Source organism: Giraffa tippelskirchi, chromosome 11 (assembly GCF_054371585.1).
Source record: "Giraffa tippelskirchi isolate mGirTip1 chromosome 11, T2T-mGirTip1v1.2.pri, whole genome shotgun sequence".
Classification (NCBI taxonomy): domain Eukaryota; kingdom Metazoa; phylum Chordata; class Mammalia; order Artiodactyla; family Giraffidae; genus Giraffa; species Giraffa tippelskirchi.
In genome coordinates, this window is record NC_137285.1 from 41092357 (window position 1) to 41113243 (window position 20887).

A 20887-nucleotide genomic window follows, 5' to 3' on the forward strand; every position below is an offset into this window, starting at 1 on the left:
CTTTCAGGAGTCATAGCATTTTTGGCCAAATTACATCTCTTTGTTACTACAGGTAATATAATACTCCTTTGTGGAAATCTGATTAAAACAAAACTCATCAGTCCAAATTCTGTTCTTTGTAGTGCTGGCATCAAATGGGAATTTCATAAATTCAATAGAAAGAAGACTTTAAACAGTTGAGAATTTGGTAAACATCAAGCTATTTTAGGAAGGGAGCTACATCATAATTATATCAGCAGTTGAGCATAAGGGTACCTCAAACCGTAGTGTATGATGTTGTGTTGTTTTGTTTTTGCATTTAAGTTTTTCTGTATATACAAAGTGGGTTTAATGAAATAGATATCTCACTTCAAAAGTTTCATACCAGAGAATGTTTGAATACTAGGATAAAAAAATATGTGCTTCTTGTTCACACATATTCATTTTATTTTGTTTCATAAATTTTCTTGTTGGCGTTTGATATTTGTAAACTATATAACAAAACAACTAAAATTTCCTACAAAATTATGATTATTTTGAAATTTTGAATTTTTACTAAATATGATATTTTTTACTGAAATTTCCTAGTTGCCAGAATGCCGGTGACCATTTTGGGATATTACAAAGAATATTGTTTATAAGAAAAGATAAAAAGAAACTTCAACATAGTACATTTAAAAATCGTTCTCTTTTTTTTAAGCAAAAGTAGCTCAGAGATAGACATAGTTTGAGAATATTTAGGAGTAGAACAATAATGTCACTGAATATATGGAGTTTTAAACTTTTGTGCAGTTAAATTTCTTTTTCTTTTATGATGGGATAATTTTCTAAATGGTTGTTTAAACCTATAGCATTCAGTGCTTACATTAATTTATGCCTGGCTCAAAATTTTGCTTTCTTTCCTTCCATCAGAGTCACTTTGGCTAATTTTCTTTACATAATGAGGATGAATAATTGAGAAGGCGTGAGTGTGTCTAACACTAGGAGATTCAAGAAGTATTATGTTGTAGAGAGGGAATAAAGAGTCCCGTTGTTACTGAATTGAGTTCAATTCTATTCTTTAAGATCCTTTTCTCTTACAGACCTTTCACAAAATCATTTGAAATAAAGACTAACTTTGAAAATAGACTTGCCAGTGTAGTTAGGGGAAATTGGAATAGAAAAATGAATTCTGAATAAGGCTTCAGATTTCTTAAAAGTATTTTTGTTCTTCTATATATTCTTCAGAGTGATTCTTCTAAAACATAAACCTTGTCAGTAAATTCTCTGCTTAGAACATTACATTGGCTTCCAATGGCTTCAGCATTAACTCTAATGTTAGCCCCCAGGATCTGCACCCACTTCTATCAGCATCATTTCTCTCACTGTATCCCCCTACCACCCACGATGCACCTTACATTCCTTTTATATCTCATCTCTCATCTTCTTTCAGCTTTCACAGTGCTCTGTGCTTTCATTCAAGCAGTTTTCTCCATTCATAATCACCCTTGTAGCCTTTCCTTTTCTGTTCTTACATGTCTTTTAATAACGTCTGTGAACTTTACAGGCACTCTCAACTCTTTCAGTTCCCACAGTCAGAACTAGAGGCTCCCTACTCTGTGCTCCCATATTTCTGTTATAGCACTTTCACAGTTTTCTTGCGTGTTGTTCACAGTTCTCTTTCCCACTAGATTGTGAGTTACCTATGGGCAAGGAAAGTGTCTTATTTTTGTAGTTCTAACATCAGCACAGAAAAGCAGATGGTGGTTACACAAGAAATGTTTGTTTTATTAATTGATTAATACTTAATAAACATTTAATGTATACCCAGGTAAGAGGAACACTCTGAGATATTTTGGGGGGATACATATATTATTGGAGAAGGAAATGACAACTCCTCTAGAATTCTTGCTTGGAGAATCCCATAGACAGAGGAGGCTGGCAGGCTACAGTCCATGGGGTCTCAGGAGTCGGATATGACTTAGCAACCAAACCACCACCACATATAGTATACATATAGTATACATTTATTATAGTATAATAAATGCTGACTAATTAATGTCATTATTTTCTGTTCTCAAAAATCTTGAAATTGAAGTAGACAAAATAAACATCCAGAATCAACTAGCCAAGATAGTTATATTCAACATATATATTTTCCTTTCTTGTGCAGCTCAAGTCCTAGGAGGCATTTTCTGACTACTCCAACCTATATTTATTTCCATGTTTCCATTACTTTTCTCTTATCAAGTCAGATTCTAAATGTATGCTTCATTGAACTGTTCATTGCGTTTTAGATGTGCATTTTGTCTCTCTTTGTGATTATAAAGATTATATGTTCTTTTAGGTCAGGGGTTACTTCTGCTACTTTGAATATTTTTCCTGCAGAATCTAGTGAGAAGCTGCACACACAATATGTTTTCAAAAATTATTTATGGAATGTGTAGGGGTTCAGAATGAGCCTCCTCAGAATGTGTTACTTTTGTATGGAGATTGTTTTGAGCTGGGGGCAGTTGAGTCTCTGTAGGTTCAAGAGAAACTACTGCCTTTCCTTTAACTACCTATAAGAATTTGAATTAGAATTTTTCCTAGAAAAGAGTTATTCAGTTCAGTTCAGTTGCTCAGTCGTGTCCGACTCTTTGCGACCCCATGAATCGCAGCATGCCAGGCCTCCCTGTCCATCACCAACTCCCGGAGTCCAACCAAACCCATGTCCATTGAGTCGGTGATGCCATCCAACAATCTCATCTTCTGTCGTCCCCTTCTCCTCCTTCCCTCAATCTTTCCCAACATCAGGGTCTTTTCCAATGAGTCAGCTCTTCTCATCAGGTGGCCAAAGTATTGGAGTTTCAGCTTCAACATCAGTCCTTCCAATGAACACCCAGGACTGATCTCCTTTAGGATGGACTGGTTGGATCTTCTTGCAGTCCAAGGGACTCTTAAGAGTCTTCTCCAACACCACAGTTCAAAAGCATCAGTTCTTCTGTGCTCAGCTTTCTTTATAGACCAGCTCTCACATCCATACATGACCACTGGAGAAACCATAGCCTTGACTAGAAGGACCTTTTGCTAGAAAGACATTGCTTTACTTATATCATGGGATTTGGTCTTTGGTCTTATTTTGACAGTTGGAATATGGAATTACCACAAAGTGGCACAATTTACCCAGGGCTGCACAGTTTACCTGTGACTCTCAAGTTTAAGTCCAAGACTTACTGAGGGACCTGAATATTCCTTTCTTTGATGATCCCCCAGCACCACCAGGTGAAGCTGGACAACCTTTTGATGGACTCTGGGAATCTGAAGGTGAAAAATTTTCTATTTTGAATGCCAAAGCTTAGAGAAATAGAGAGCACTTGCTGTGATATATGGCAGTGCTCTCTTATAGTATCTGTTAATCCTCTCAGAGTTTCTGAAGACCTGATGCTATTCACCCTGAGTATCTGAATATCAGTGACATGGAAAGCTGGAGTCAAAAATTGTGTGACCTAGAATTGAAATTTTTTGAATTAACAGTCTGTATCTGATAGGCACTTAAGAAAATTATTTCTGAGACAGTATTAACAATTCACGTGAAAATGTTAGTTTAAGAGGTAAATATAGATAATTCACTTGTTCAGCTGTTGAGTGGCATTTTTAAAGCTGCTGCTAACTCGTGTCAGTCGTGTCTGACTCTGTGCGACCCCATAGATGGCAGCCCACCAGGCTCCCCCATCCCTGGGATTCTCCAGGCAAGAGTACTGGAGTGGGTTGCCATTTCCTTCTCCATTTTTAAAGCATGCATCCTTTAATTTGACAGTGTTTAAGTTCTGCTGTTGCTGCTGTTGTTTAGTCGCTAAGTTGTGTCCCACTCTTTGCAACCCTATGGATTGTAGCCTGCCAGGCTCCTCTGGCCATGGGATTATCCTGGCAAGAATGCTTGAGTGGGTTGCCATTTCCCCCTTCAGAGGATCTTCCCGATCTGGAGATTGATCCCGTGTCCCCTGCTTGGCAGTCTAATTATTTACCACTGAGCCACCTGGGAATCTTTTTTTAAGTTCTAAGAACTATAAAATTGTACCTTTAGAAAATTTTAGTAGTATTGTTACTCTTATTTCTAAAAAATGTAGCTGTATATTTTGAGAAAGATTTTTCATCAAGATATTTATGTTTTTTTAATTTATAAATTTCATTGAATAAGTTATGGAAAACAAAGTGATTTTTCATTGAATCATAGTGTATTGGAACTCTGCCTGTAGGAGTCTAAAAATCTGACTACCCTTGAACATATCTGTGTCTACATCTGAGGTCTCTTAACTCCAAGTCTGAAACCTTCTGAGATATGCTATTGTCCTGTTTAAAAAATTCATTTCTTTAACTATTTAGAATTTAAAATGGTAGAAATTCTTTCTCTGGAATCTATCTTGAAACCATATTTACAACTTTGTTGTGAACATGGAAACCTGAATATGTCCTTTCTTTACCCCAGACTTCTCATGCCTAAATCTGAACTTGTCCAGATTTGATCGTCCTCATACATAATCACTTTTATTTCTGACTTTCCAGTTTGTGTTACTCTCCAAGTTACCAGCCTTGAGATCCTGATGTTATCATTGACTTCTTCATTTTTTCACCCCACAAACAGTTAATCAAATTCTATAATCATTTTTTGGGGATGTCCCTAGAATATATTCCTTCATTCCTGTCCTCAGCCTGACTTTTTGAGGACTATCTGGACCGTTACAGTCTGCTTTCCACTGGTGGTTCTGCTCCCAGGGTCTCTCTGATCCTGCTTATCCCACATACAATGACCGGCTGGTGATCCTAAAACACAACTTTGATTATGTTACTCTATTTTTTTTTCAAAAAAGATTGATAGCTCCATTTTGCTTGCAAAGTTAAGTCCAAAATTGTTAGACTGCTGCTCAAGGCCTTTGATTGGCTGCTCCGCAAACTGTTCAGTTACTATGCTTCCAGAAGCCTCTGCCTCAACCAAGCAGGTCTGCTCATTTTAACTTGAATGAGTTGAACCTTTGATAACATAGAATTTTCCTTTCTTTCTGCCTACCCAAATCTTTCCTTTTCAACCCTACCAAAATATCACCTCCTCTGTGAAGCCTTCTAAGATAATCCCATTCATGGTGATTACTCTACCTTTTGAACTCCCATAATATATTTTGCTGTGCCATTCATTTAGAAATTTATTACATTCTGCTTCATGGCATTCACATAACCCCAAATTGAATTTTGAATTTTCTCTAATGTTTTTTACTGCTGTTTCAATTCTTAGATAATGTCTTGTTTCCCTTGTTATATTTAAAACAAACAAGCAAATAAAAATATAAAAAGGCAAGAATGTGTATTTTCTGTCCTCTGAGTGGATTTACTGTACAGCTAATGAAATTTTAGCACCTTACTTGCATGGATCTCTTCTAAGATTCCATGTCTAATTTTGTCTTCATAATTTTGAATTTTTTTCAGACAGCGTCCTCTCAAATTATATACATTTCTAGATCCATAAACCTTGGGTATAACTCTGAATGGGAATGATGTTGTTGTTGTTGTTATTCAGTTGCTAAGTCATATCTGACTCTCTGCGACCCCATGGACTATAGCACGCCAGGCTCCTCTGTCCTCTACTCTCTTCCAGGGTTTGCTCAAATTCATGTCCGTTGAGTTAGTGATGCCATCCAACCATCTCATCCTCTGTTGCCTTCGTCTCCTTTTGCCTTCAATCTTTCCCAGCATCAGGGTCTTTTCTAATGAGTCAGGTCTTCGTATTAGTTTTCCAATCAGAATGGCAGCTAACAGTTAATATTCATTTTGGGCTCCCCTGGTGACTTAGTTAGTAAAAAACCTGCCAGCCAATGCAGAGACATGAGTTTGATCCCTGGGTAGGTAAGGTCCCCTGAGAAGGGTGTGGCAACCTACTCTAGTATTCTTGCCTGGAGAATCCCATGAACAGAGGAGCCTGGCAGGCTACAGTTCATGGGGTCACAAAAGAGTCAGACATGACTTAGCCAGTAACCAAAAATCAACCAACAATATTCATTTTGTGCTAATGTTGAGGCACTGTTTTGCTATCGTATTTCTATGTGGCTACAAATAGAAAGACTTCCCCTCCTCTGTTCCACTCAAACCGCATTATAATAAATTATGTTAATTTCCAAATTTGCAAGAACAAAGAATAGAGAAATTCAGCAGAAGCAAGGGCACACAGAGTAGGAGAAAATACAAGATCTCTCCAAGCAACTTCCTTTGGCCGCTGAAGTCTTGGCAGTGACACCATCCCAGCAAGGGGTCAGTCATGAAGGCCCTGAGGAGATGAATGATTTTGTTATGCTGTGGCCTTTTATGATTAGGATTTATGTTAGCCCTCAAGAGCTGATACTAGCAATGTGAAAGTCACTCAGTCGTGTCCAATTGTTTGTGACCTCATGGACTATAGCCCCCCAGGCTCCTCTGTTCATGGAATTCTCCAGTCAAGAGTACTGGAGGGGGTTACTGTTCTCTTCTCCAGGGGATCTTCCTGACCCAGGGATTGAACCCTTGTCTGCTGTGTTTCAGGCAGATTCTTTACTGTCTGAGCCACCAGGGAAGCATATACTAGCAATAATGTGTCTTTAACTAGAAATATTTGGAGACATCTGAATTCTCCTGCTTCTCAAGTCTTATGTGGCATCAGAAGGTTGCAGCCTTATTGGGGTGGAAGTGGAAGATTGGAGACACTCCAGTGTACAGGATGCCCTGAGCAGAATCTCTTTCCCCCGCTTGACAGCATTCTGGCAAGCACTTTACAAGTATTGATCCATTTAATCCTCACTGCAGTCCTATGAGATAGTTATGATTACTATCACTATTTTACAAGTGAGGAAAGCAGAGGCTCAGAGAAGTTCATTATCTTGCCTGTGATCACTCTGGGCATAAGTAATGGATCTGGTACTCAAAAGGCCAGGTTATCTGATTTTAGAACTGGACTTTTTAGCATTCCTTACTAGATTGATTATAGTAGATGAATTAGTTTGTATTTATAAAAATTCTTTTTGAAATTCTCTTTTTATTTACTTACATCCCTCAAGTCTGTTCACTGATATTAATTTTGAAAAATAGCTGAGGGGGGAAGAAAAAGGTTCCAGTGAGATAAGTTTGGAAAACACTGCAAACTCTATTGATCTCTTGGAGAGTCACTATGAATATTAGCATATTAGTAATTCCCAAATCCTTCAAGAGATAAATCTGTTTCATATTATTAACCTGACATACTCAAACATATTTTCTACTCATATATATATAAATATATGTATATACATAAATATATATGATATATATATATATACCAATAACAACGGCAACTACTGTTTATTGAGCACCTACTATGTCCCTGACACTATTTTAAAAATTTCATGTATTAGTCCCATGACATAGACACTGTCCTTACCTCTGTTTGACAAATTAGGAAACTGAAGCATAAGACATTTGACAGATTTGTTCAAGGTCGCAAAAGTGATTTAGGTGCAATTTGAAGTCAAATACAGTTCTGAACTTGTGCTTAGTCACTCAGTCGTGTCCAGCTCTTTGCAACCCTGTAGACTGTAGTCCAGCAAGCTCCTCTGTCCGTGGGATTTTTCAGGCAGGAATGCTGAAGTGGGTTGCCGTTTCTGCCTCTAGGGGATCTTCCTAACCCAGGGATCAAACCCACATCTCCTGTGTATCCTGCATTGCAGGCAGGTTCTTTACCTACTGAGCCATCAGGGAAGCCCACATTTAATACCTACCATCTGAAGTCACAAAGAGTTGGATGCAACTGAGTGACTTAATACTTTCACTTTCATCTGTAGAAATGCTATGGAATGAGTTTTTCAGTGAAATCACTTTGGGAAACAATTGAAACAATATGTTGTATGAACAAAAGATAACTTACTTTAACGTTTAATGTTCACAGGTCTTGAGAATGTTACATTGAATTTTCTAAAATAGTTTACAGTAATGTTGAATATAATAAACTTTAATTTTATAAGGTACTTGATGTCAATTCTTCAGGATGTGATTCTTTATAAATGTTTACTTTCTTGACTCTTTTTGGATTAAATTTCTCAATATGACGATTGTTGTTGTTTTTTTTTTTATGATTGTTTTTTATTTGCATTTGTTGAATTGTTTTTTTGAGCAGCAAGGTTAAACAGTACCTGGAGGTGGAACTCTGCCTATAAGTTCTCTTTTAATACCCACAGGCTGATTGCTGCTTTAGGTTAGCTTTCCAAATAGTTTTTAAAAATCATTAATGTCTCAAACATTCTATTTGGTTTGCAAACTATGTATGAGTCCCAGCCATATTTGTTATTGTAGACACCATACCAAGTTAGAAGCACTAAAGTAGATAGACTAAGCACTTTGTGAAACTAGGCTCACAGGTCTCAAAATTATAGAGAGCTTCTGGTATACTTATGATACCCAATTTTTTAGGGTATTTATGACCCTAATTCAACTCTGCTAAGTAAGTTCTGTACACACACACACACACACACACACACCTTATACTTTATAGACTTCATCTTTAAGTTAATAAGCAAAATTTAGAAGATAATTTCCTAATGTGATGAGTTCTGAATTCCAAAGTATTTGTTTTAAAATTTTAAAATTTAAAGCCATCTATTTAACTCCATCCTGGGCATTGCCATTTCTACACAAAGTCTATATAAGAGTATAGAAATTCTTCTGGCCCTTACTATACTGGACAAACAATGTTGATATCTGTAAAGATTGGTTTAAGAGATGCATAACATGGAGATAACTTTAAAGAAAGAAAGTATTCTTTAGATAGTCATTTTGGATTGCAAAATATAATTTTACCACACTTGAAAAACACTTAACCACATTCAGTCTATTTGAATAACTTCACATTCTGCCTGGTAAAAAGGCTATACTGAACTTTTCTCTGTGACAGCCAGTCATCTAAGGATGTACTTCACTTCTTCAGAGTAACCTCATCCACAGATTTTTCTTTCTTTTGGTAAAAGTTGTTCCTTAAAGTGCTTATTCATTTCTGTCCTCTTATCTCAAGTCTTGTTTTATGAGTTTCTTAGTTGTAACAAGTAAGCAAATTCAGTTAGGGTTGGCTGAATCACTGAACCTGTAATTTTTTTTAAATCACATTTTGTGTGTCTTTCTCATTTGATAGTAAAAAGAAATCATATACATTGTAAAACACTTAGGAAATAATATAAAGCACAGATACAAATAAAAATCAACTGTAATACTGCTACCCAGATGAAGTCACTGTTCACCTTTGGATGTATAAAACCAGATATATAAGTAGCTGAATATTACCAGCAGGTTGGTTTTTTTGTTTGTTTTTGCTTTGTTTGGAGGATTTTTGCTTATAGGTTGTTTTTACAATTCTGCATTTAACTGTTTATATTCAGAATGCTTCTCATAGTTACAGTGCATGCCTGGCCTTCTAAATATTTGAGCATGATTTCTCTAGAGTCATCGTGCAGAATTTTTTTGAGCATATTATCATATTGTCATAGAAAATCAGCAGAAGCAATCAGCATTAGGTTCTTTCTGTCTCAAGTCCTATACTCCCAGTCAGGTAATTTGCTCTCCATTGCTTCCTTTTCCTTAGAGGAAAAAGGGTAAGCAGTGGAGGGAACCTACTCTACTAGAGGGAACCTGCCATGCTACTCTTGGCTTTAGCATCACTAACATTGCTAAAATGCTTCATCAGTTTGGATGTATGCACCTTAACTTTTGTGCATCTGACGAGCAGTTCTGATCCTTATTTTTTTCACTGAAGCAAAGTGTGAGATGATGAGATAAGCCAATCACTGAGGCATTTTAAAACACTGTATTGTTGTTTGCAAGTCATGCTGGTGAAACCTAAGATCTGCCAATTGCCACATCAGTTGTTATAGACAATAACAGCAATGATAATGACTAACAAAAATGTAATGCTTAACTTGTGTCAGATGCTATCCACTTTTCACATGCTAAATCCTTTAGCCATACCATAATCCATTTTACAGGTGAGGAAAGTGAAAGTGAAAGTTGCTCAGTCGTGTCCGACTCTTTATGACCCCATGGACTATACAGTCCATGGAATTCTCCAGGCCAGAATACTGGAGTGGGTAGCCTTTCCTTCCTCAGAGGATCTTCCCACCCCAGGGATCGAACCCAGGTCTCTTGCATTGCAGGCAAATTCTTTACCAGCTGAGCCACAAAGGAAGCCATATCTCTATTGAATAACTTGACCAAGGTTTCACAGCAAGTAAGTAACAGGCTAAACTTGAATCTGAGCAGTCTGGTTTTAAAGTCCATGCTCTTTAATCCCGATGCTGCTTCTGTTGATAACTTAAAAATTATATTAACTTGAGTTGCTAAGATAATTTCTTCAAAATGAATCACTTATTTTCTTTACTCTTGTTGTGTGGACATTTGCATCTCAGGGAGAATAGTTTCAGTGAGTAAAACCCATATGTTTTGCAGTTTTAATCATATAAATGCATAAAATATTAAAAACAGAAAACAAAAAAATTATGCCCAAAGTTGAAAATCTTGAATATTTATAAGACTTTATATATTTTGATTCATAATTTATACTGTGCCTGTAGATATTCTGTGACTAAGTAAATTGAAAATCTCCTGTTCAGCAAAATTCTTTTATGTATAAGTGAAAGAAATACAACTCAAGGAAATTTGAGCAGAAAGAAAGAATTGTTGACTCAGATTCTTCAGAAGATCAGAGGTGAACTAGCTGGCCTGCTTCAGTTTGCCTCAATCCAAAGATTAGAGTGATGTCAAAGAGTATTTCTCTCTTGCTGTTTTCTCTTCTTACACCTTCATGTCCTCCCCACCACCAGCCCTTTCCATTCATCTCTAAATCCCTTCCACATCTGTGTGTATCTGTCTCACTCTTTCATCCTGTAGAGAGGGGCTTCCTTTATGAGATGGTGGTGAGGGAGGTGACTCAGGTAGTTGAAAATTTGCAGCAGTCCTAACTTGGCCAACGTAAAGGAAACAGATTTCTTCTTCTTGCTTCAGTCTGTAAGGAGGCTGTGGTACTGTCATTGCCAGCCCTGCCGAAACCACATAATTCAAGGTGTAAGGAATAGTTCTTCAAAAGCAAAGATGGTTCTGGGGGAAATGGAGAAGGAAAATCTGGCAGAGTTGATTGGTGACCATTTTATCTGCACATCTCCAGCACAGTCATTATACAATCCTCAAATATAAATCCTTATGGGTTATTCAACTTATTCATGTTTTCTTTCTTTTTTCCCCACCTGAAACACTACCTTTTGGCAAATTTTCTGGAGTGCTGAATGGAGAAACAAATATACATAAGCTATTTTTCCATATATTATGAACTACTAAAGTATGCTGTTGGGAGATAAGATTGAAATTATTAGCATTTTCTTCTGTTGAAAGAATATGTCTTATGTAGTCCCAAGATTAATTTAAAAAAATCAAGAATCACTTTGGAGTTTCAAGTTTTTATGTGTTAAGACCTCTGAATTTTTTTAACAGGTACGCTTCATTAACTTACCACACTTATTGCCACTTTAAAGATTTTATTATTCAGATTATATAAAGGTAGACATTTTACTCTAAGTAGTTATTGCCTATGTTGTCTTTGTAAGGCGGCATCTTGGAAGGAGCTAGATTGCCTTGAAATACTAGAAGTCCTGCTTCATTTCATCTTAATATAGCATTTGTCCATGTAGTTTATAATTCTTGAAATGAAAGTCTATAATAAAGAAAATGAATTTTTTTACTATAAAAATGTCTTTATTGCTGATTAATTTATTTAAAAAACACTTTTTTCTTAATACCTACTGTGTTTCAGGCATTGTTTCAGGCACTGGAGATACAGTAATGAAAAAATAGGCAAATCTTTCCTCATAGAATGTTTATTCAATGAATTATAGTACATAGGTTATAATATGAATGGTTCTATTATTGACATCATTTTATAGGTACTGTGAACCATAGCCACAGGACTGGAAAAAGTCAGTTTTCATTCCAGTCCCAAAGAAGGGCAATGCCAAAGAAGGTTCAAACTACCATACAATTGAACTCATTTCACATGCTAGCAAGGTTAACTCAAAATCTTTCAAGCTAGGCTTTAGCAATACATGATCCAAGAACTTCCAGATGTACAAGCTGGGTTTCAAAGAGGCAAAGGAATCAAAGATCAAATTGCGAACATTCTTTAAATCATGGAGAAAGCAAGAGAGTTCCAGAAAAACATCTACTTCTGCTTCATTGACTATGCTAAAGCCTTTGACTATGTGGATCACAACAAACCATGGAAGATTCTTAAAGAGATGGGAGTACCAGACCACCTTACCTGTCTCTTGAGAAACTGGTATGTGGGTCAAGAAGCAACAGTTAGAAATGGACATGGAACAACTCACTGGTTTAAAATTGGGTAAGGTGTATGACAAAACTGGATATTGTTACCCTGCTTATTTAACTTCTGTGCAGAGAACATCATGGCAAATGCTAGACTGAATGAATCACAAGCTGGAATCAAGATTGCCGAGAGAAGTATCAACAACTTCAGATATACAGATGATACCAGTCTAATGGCAGAAAGTGAAGAGGAACTAAAGAACCTTTGATGAGGGTGAAACAGGAGACTGAAAAAGCTGGCTTGAAAGCCAGCATTCAAAAAACTAAGATCATAACATCGGGTCCCATCACTTCATGGCAAATAGAAGGGGGAAAGTGGAAGCAGTGGCAGATTTTCTTTTCCTGAGCTCTAAAATCACTGCAGATGGTGACTGCAGCCATGAAATTAAGAGACACTTGCTCCTTGGAAGAACAGCTATGACAAACCTAGACAGCATATTAAAAAGCAGAGACATCATTTTGCCAACCAACGTCCATATAGTCAAAGCTATTTTTTTTCCAGTAGTCATGTATGGATATGAGAGTTGGACCATAAAGAAGGCTGAGTGCCAAAAAATTGATGCTTTCGAACTGTGGTGTTGGAGAAGACTCTTGAGAGTCCCTTGGACTGCAAGGAGATCCAACCAGTCAACCTTAAAGGAAATCAATTTGGAATATTCATTGGAGGACTGATGCTGAAGCTGAAGCTCTAATACTTTGGCCACCTGATGAAAAGAGTTGACTCATTGAAAAAAACGCTGATGCTGGGAAAGACTGAAGGCAAAAGGAGAATGGGGTGGCAGAGGATGAGATGGTTAGACAGCATCACCAACTCAGTGGACATGAATTTGAGCAAACTCCAGGAGATAGTGGAGGACAAAGGAGCCTGGCATGCTGCAGTCCATGGGGTCGCAAAGAATCAGATATGACTTAATGACTGAACAACAACAAATGTGATCAATTTATAAATAACATTTATTGAGAACTTCTAATATGCTAGGCTTTGTTAATCATGTACATATTACCTTATTGTTTTCACCTGGGCAGGAAGTATTATTATCAATGAGAACTGACTCACTGGAAAAGATCCTGATGCTGGGAAAGATTGAAGGCAGGAGGATAAATGGGTGACAGAGGATGAGATCGTTGGGTGGCATCACTGACTAGATGGACATGAGATTGAGCAAGCTCTGGGAGTTGGTGATGGACAGGGAAGCCTGGTGTGCTGCAGTCCCTGGGGTCACAAAGAGTCGGACACAACCGAGCAACTGAACTGATGCAAAAGTTGGTGTTGCATAAAAATGATAACTAAAGGAAATATTTTCTAGTTACTCAGATGTATTTCCCAGTAATCATCATTGGTTCTGAGAATTGCCTTTTTCTTACTTCTTCTTTTCCTTTTCCTCATTCTCTCTGGCCATTTTGTCCTGCCTCCTAACTTCCTCTTCCTTGTCCCAACTTTTCTTTTCCTGTCTTGCATAGAATTGTAGAATATTAGGGCTAGAAAAAACTTTGAGGGACATCTATTTAAAAGTTTTGTTCAGTTCTGAAATCTCTTCCACCTTGTTGTTGGAGCAAAGATTTTTGTCTAGGCTTTGATAGAAAAGATATAGTATTGAAAGGACAGTAGCCTCTAAAGACTGCCATAATTAGAAAGTAATTTTCCATATTTAATTGAAACTCATTCTATATAGTTGCTAGATGCTGTTCCCATTTTTGCCTTTTAGATGAACAAAAGCAAGCTTTATTTCTCATCTATGTGATAAGTTGGGCAAAAACCTAATCACAGGGCCACATCTAGCTGCCAAGGAGGCTGGAAAATGTCACCTCTAGCCAGGCAGTCACAGGCCAGCTAAACTCTATTGTATCTATCTTTAAAATATAGCAAGAGAGAATAGATATTAATGGATAGTTAGCAGTCATGCTGCATGTAAGAAACATAGACATTATGTTCTGTGTTCTTTGATATGATGGTCATTAGATATGGAGACTAGAAGAGACCCAGGAGAAGTTCAGAAAAATAAAGTTTATTATACTCATTGGTCCTAGAAACAGAAGACGTGGCATACCATGAAGAGCAACGCGGGAAAGCACTGGCGTGGGTCAGTAGCCAGAAGGGGTGGGTGGTGGGTGTAGTAGATTGGGATTTCCTGAGAAAAAGTCAAGGCAGGGTAGTGTAAACAGGTCAGGTTTGGCTTGTTTGAAAAACTTTTGCAGACTGTAAGCTATAAGGGTGGTCCCTAATTACCTGATACCTGGCCCTGGGATGATTAAAGCAGAGAAATACTGCCTCATGGGTGGTGTGGCCAGACAGAGAGAGCTAAGTCTCTGTATTGATTATTTTACATATCAAAAGCAAGCTAGGAGCAAAATGAGGTATTATTACATCATACCTATTAGAATGGACGGTATCGAAAAGACTAGAAATAACAAGTGTTGGCAAGGATGTGGAGAAAAAGGAACCCTTGTGTACTTGTGGTGAGAATGTAGATTGGTACAACTACTTTAAAAAACAGTGTGGAAATTCCTCAAAAAGTTAAAAATAGAACTACTATATGACTTAACAATTCCACTTCCACTTCTGGGTATTTATCTGTAGGAAATGAAAAAAACTGATTTGAAAAAAATTATGCACATGCATGTATGTTTATGTCCCCTTGTTCATTGCCACATTATGGTCGCCAAGACATGGAAGCAACCTAAATGTCCATTGATGGATGAAAGAAGATGGAGTATATTTCTACAATGGAATATTATTTAGTCATAACAAGAATGAAATCTTACCATTTGTGAAAAGATGAATGGACCTTGAGGGCATTATACTAAGTGTCATAAGTCAGACAGTGAAAGACAAATACCTGATGATAAAAAATTGGCCTATCTATCTATCTAGATAGAAAGATGGAGAGAGAGAGAGAGAATCTAAGCTCACAGATACAGAAAACAGATAGGTGGTCTCCAGAGGTAGAGAGCAGGTGAGGTGGAAGAAGTGGATGAACGGTTTTTTTGTTTTGTTTTAGTTTAAATAAATTGAATGTTTTTTTAATGAAGGAAAAGAACAAAATTATATGAAGATCCACTTTTGTATTTATTTTCTAAAAAGTGTTAATTCATATGCCTTCGATTGTTTGTAGAGGGTCAGTGAAGTGGTGGAGAAATGTATAAAGCATATACAATTTTAAAGAAAACATTATTTTTACCAGTCACTATAAATGATTTCTGCTGGACTTCCAGGTAGCTCAGTGGTAAAGAATCTACCTTCAATGCAGGAGACGTGTGTTTGATCTGTGGGTTAGGAAGATCCCCTGGAGAAGGAAATGGCAGCCCACTCCAGTCAGTATTCCTGTCTGGGAAATGCCGTGGACAGAGGAGCCTGGCAAACTACAGTCCATGGGGTAGCAAAAGAATCAGACATGACTTAGCAACTAAGCAACAACAACAAATAAATGACTTCTTAAAAATATAAATAGTACACATCACTATAAGAACTTAAACATGTAAGCCAAATAGTGCTAAATTGAGTTTCTTTTTTGTCCATTATTACAAGTGAGCAAGCATGATAAATAATAAAATTTAAAGAAATTAAGTATTAAAATTCTTCAATTTAATTTATGTTACAATGTTGAATACAAATAATCTAGTTTTAATTTCTAATTTTAAAGACATCATTATCAGGAACCTGAATTCTTAAGAGATACTTCTAAGATATTCATTCCTTAACATTGTTGATGAGGCAGTTTCTCTTTTGAACTTGTAAATATGACATTTGGCAAGTATGTACTTAATTCATACTTTGGTTGAAATGCACACATCTCTTGTATGAAAGGCAGTAAATAAACTGAGGCCAAATTGATCCTGATACTTTGCCACATCTGACTGTTTTGTGAGCAGAACACTTTAGCATATTTTGAACAGTGTGTTAAACATTATTAACATGAACCTATATAGTGTTAGTCATTCAGTCATGTCTAACTCTGCTACCCCACTGACTGTAGCCCACCAGGCTCCTATATCCATGAAATTCTCCAGGCAAGAATACTGGAGTGGATAGTCATTGCCTTCTCCAAGGGATCTTCCTGATCCAGGGATCAAACCTGGGTCTCTTGCATTGCAGGCAGATTCTTTACCACCTGAGCCACCAGGGAAGCCCTGAAGCTGTATAACTGGCCCTGAAATTAATATTCTTTTATCTGACAATTTCTCGATTAATAGAAACAGCTGAAAATTTAGGTGAAGTTTAGAGTTATGGCCAATGTTTAGCATACTTTTAATAGTAGGTTGAAGAAATTTATAAAGCCTACACAAATGGATTAAGACAAACCTCTTTAAACTGTGTAAATGTTAGGGGTTCTGGTTCCCACTGTCACTCATGTTTAGCTTTAGTCTATTAAGTAGCCTGCAGTTTTCTGAGAATGAGATACTGGAAAATAACAAAGAAGATTAGATAAAAATTAAAATTGGATGACATTTTAATTTCAAAATGCCTGAACTATCAGCCTAATTTCAACTCTATCATTATGACTCTCTTTCTGTTTGCGTAGGCAAAGACAGCACCTGGTCCTACTGCTCTCCAACGATGATGCATTTGCAGTGAGTACTACAAATCTTTGCTCAATCAAATCAGCCTTTGTTTTTACAGTGACTATATTTTAAAATGTAGGATTAAATGACTTTGGAGATTAGAATATTTATATATTTCATGTTCAACTTTTATTTTCTTCTCAAAGTTAGGAGAAGAGGAAGCAAATAAAAGAGTTCAAAGGTTTGAGTAGGGCTGAAGTGTATGAGGCTAATGTTTGTGTGTGTCTGTATATATGTGTGTATATATATGTATATGTGTGTGTGTATGAATATATTATGTCATATCACTGGTGTGGCTGGTTTATGGGTGGATAATTAATATGGATCAGTAATTGTTTTACATGTGCTCTTGCACATTGGATTTAATAATGATCACTACTCTTCTGGGATTAAAGTTTCTACTCAGTTCTCTAAAAAGGAGCAGCAGAGAATACTGTGTATTTAATTAGAAAATTTTCTGTAAACTGAGGACACATTCGAATGAAGAAGGAGAAATTTTTTTAAGTGAATAAATATCAAAATAACTGAAAACTACAGAAAATGATGACACCTACCACTGAGATTTAACATTTCCCACGTAGATTTGGCACATATTAAAAATAAATCCTTATAGACACAGCTGATACCCATCTCTTATCCCTTACACTTCTTTCCCTCCTTTCTTCTTCCCATCTTTTTCAGTTTTTTTGACTTTCACTATTCTAAAGTTGGTCTATATCATTTCCATAGCATTTTCTTGCATTTTTAAATGTCTGTATCCATAGAAAATCTTTTAAAAATATTTTAAAAGTTTAAAAAATGGTATATTCTTCTTACTAAATTGTGAAGAGGTGCTAATATGTTTTTGTAAATATAATCTAGGGCAAAAGTTAAATATTTTCCAAATTCATATATTTTGCAGTTCACAGTTTTATTCTAATAGATAAAGTCAGTATGTTCCTCAATTGATGAACAATCAAGTGTTTTCTCTTCATTTTTTAAAAGCAATTATATCAATAAAATCATTATTTGTAAAATGCACATGATTTAAAAATCTACTGAAAGGCTTATAGGACTGAATACAATATACCTTTGACCCATTATTTCTCACTTCAGTCTTATTCCATTGGCAACTGCTTTCAGGAATTTTAGCTCCTTTTCTTGTTTTCATATTTAAAATACTTGGTGTGTGTTTTGGTAATTCTTTTGAATCATTAAGAAAAAAACACAATAGATGATGTATCTCTTTTTTTTTGCTAATAGAAATACGTTCAGACATAAGCTTTTTGTTGTCAAAGGTATCTCAGTCCTAGAGTATGTGCTAAAAAGGCCAGGATTAGAGGTTTGATGTGTCTGTTGGCCAGTTATCCTCTGTGTTGTCCATGACTATAGATTACAACCCTAATTCTTGTAAGCTTTTCACCTGTGTATTCTATCGGTTTGAAACTTCAGAAAATGGGGAGGCAAGGAAAAAAACAGAAGTCTGTTGTAAAATTGCTAACAAGGGTAGAAATATGGGACTTAGGAGCTGAAATAATGACCCGTCTGTAAAAAGTATAACACATTATTGAGGAATTCTTTTCCAACTCTAGAGACAAAATTCTTAGCAAAGGGCTGAATCAATCCACTGTAGAGACACTGGATTTTAGGAAAAATTGCTCACTCTATTGGATTTTCCTGGTGGTTCAGATGGTAAAGAATCTGCCTGCAATGCAGGAGACCCTGGTTCATCCGTGGATCAGGAAGATCCCCTGGAGAAGGGAATGGCTACCCACCCCAGTATTCTTGCCTGGAGAATCCCATGGACAAAGGAGTCTGGTGGGCTGCAGACCATGGGGTCACAAAAAGTCAGACACAACCAAGTGACTAACACTATTCGGAAGGCTTGTTTTACTTTGTTATTTAAATTTTGGAGCAAGTGGAAATAAAAAGTGATCCAAGATCTATTGTTTAAGAAAAAGTCATTGGAGACTTTTTGAATTAGAGGATATTTGCATTATTGATCTTACATTGTAAAATATTTCCAAGACTGTTATTTAAAAGTGGTAGTGAGTAGCAAAATTTATAAAGACTAATGGTGAGCAATTTTTTAAAAAAGTTAAGGAAGTAATAATCTTTTTTTAATGGTAAAAGAATAATTTATTATCTGTCATTTGATTCCCTCAGAACCATGCCCATATATAGCTCTATGTTATTTAAACAATTATTTTATTGTGGTGAGAACAAAAAGCATAGGGTCTACTCTCTTAAATTTTTAAGTGTATATTATGTTATTGTTGACTGTAGGTACAGTGTTGTACTGCAGACCCCTGGAGCCTATTCATCTTGCTAAACTGAAACTTTATGCTTATTACTTAGTAATTCCCCATTTCTAAATCCCCCAGCACCTGGGTTTTACTCTTTGATCCTATGAAGTTGACTATGTTAGATACCTTATGTAAATGGAACCATATCACATTTGTCTTTCTGTGACTGACTTATTATTTCACTTAACATAATGTCCTCAAGGTTCATCCATGTTGTCACATATTGCAGACTTTCCTTCTGTTTAAAAGTCTGAATATTATTTTACTGTATGTGTATATACCACATTTTCTTTATTCATTCATGGAGGAGAATTACCTTAAGAGAAACAGCAAGACATACAAAAGATTGACTTACCTTTTGAATCTTCTTAGATCACCTCTGTCCAGTAGAAATTTCTGTGATGTTGGAAAATGTTCTGTATATGCTCTGCCCTAAATGGTAGCTACTAGCCACATGACTGTGCCTAGTGCAACTGAGAAACTAAAGTTTAACTTTAATTTTAATTAATTCAGATTTAAGTTTAAATTGCTAGGTATGGCTGATCTCTACCATACTGAACAGTGAAGTTCTAGGAAAAGTATCACATAGATAGAGGTATGGCATCTTCTCTTTTCTTTTAAATGTAATTGTGCTTTTTGATCTTTAATGTGTTTGAAAAGATATGAATATAGCTAGCATTACAGTTGTGAAAGTAGAAAGGAGAGATAAGTTCTAAATGAAGTGTTTTAAAAAAATAATCTATGTGTTGTTTGAGAAATACTTAATACAAAGTATGCTACTGGTTTAACACCCTTAAATTACATATATATGTGCATATAAATGTACAATATGGTAAAAAATTTGAAATTTTGTATTCATACTGTTATATAATATAACGATATACTACTAACTTAATATCATTAAATTGTGTGTATCTATACTCATAGGCACATTATGTGTATTATATCTGATAAAGAATATAAAAACTAAAATAAAATCTAAAAGATGTGGGTATCATTAATGAAAATTAAGGAGTAATTTGAAATTTTAGTGATCTTATGCACATTTATATTCTCTATCAATAAAGAAGAATTCAGAGTAATTAAGGTAGAGGTTAAAACAAGGGGAAGTGACAGAGGGAAAGACCCATGAAACAACTTGGGTCTTCAAGACAGGGTGCTGATTGATAAAGTGTGAAGAAAGGATAAAAGGAACAAAACAATCTTGAAATCTGTCCTTTTTAGTATTTTGAGTTAGGATGAACCAGAATTGACAGAAGCCTGCTTTCACTAATGAGAATTTAATTTTTTTTTGCTGTGTTCCAAAAATGAAAATGCGTTAATTGACCATTGATATTCTTATAAAGTAAGACCAAAAGGATTGAGGTAGAATTTTCTACAAGATAAATGATGAACATTGGAGTCAAATGGACATGAGTCAAATGAACTCCAGCCAACTCTGTTGCTTCCTTGCTGTGTGACTTTAGATTAGTGACCTAACCTTTCTGACACTCAGTTTCCTAATCTGTGGATTGGAGAGAATAAAACAATCACTTCAAAGGCTTTTAGAGATGATGAAATGAAACAGTGAATGTCAGGCACTACATTAGATGTTTAATACGTAGAGTAAGCCTTCAAATGGTATTAACTACTGATGAAAATATTAAAAGGAATATAAGTTAGAAGAAACAGCATTGTATGTTCCATGTGTTGCA

The 20887-nt window shown here is 36.0% G+C and overlaps 1 protein-coding gene across 7 annotated transcripts in view; it reads left to right on the forward strand.

Annotated features, from left to right (window-relative positions):
- The window catches only part of C11H4orf33 (chromosome 11 C4orf33 homolog), an 855122-nt gene that overhangs the window by 50840 nt on the left and 783395 nt on the right, over positions 1–20887 (forward strand). For all 7 annotated transcript variants that reach the window (XR_014068175.1, XR_014068174.1, XR_014068173.1 and 4 more), the window contains exon 9: positions 16869–16917. The gene's annotated coding sequence lies outside the window, so the exon portion shown is untranslated. The remainder of the gene's footprint in view (positions 1–16868; positions 16918–20887) is intronic.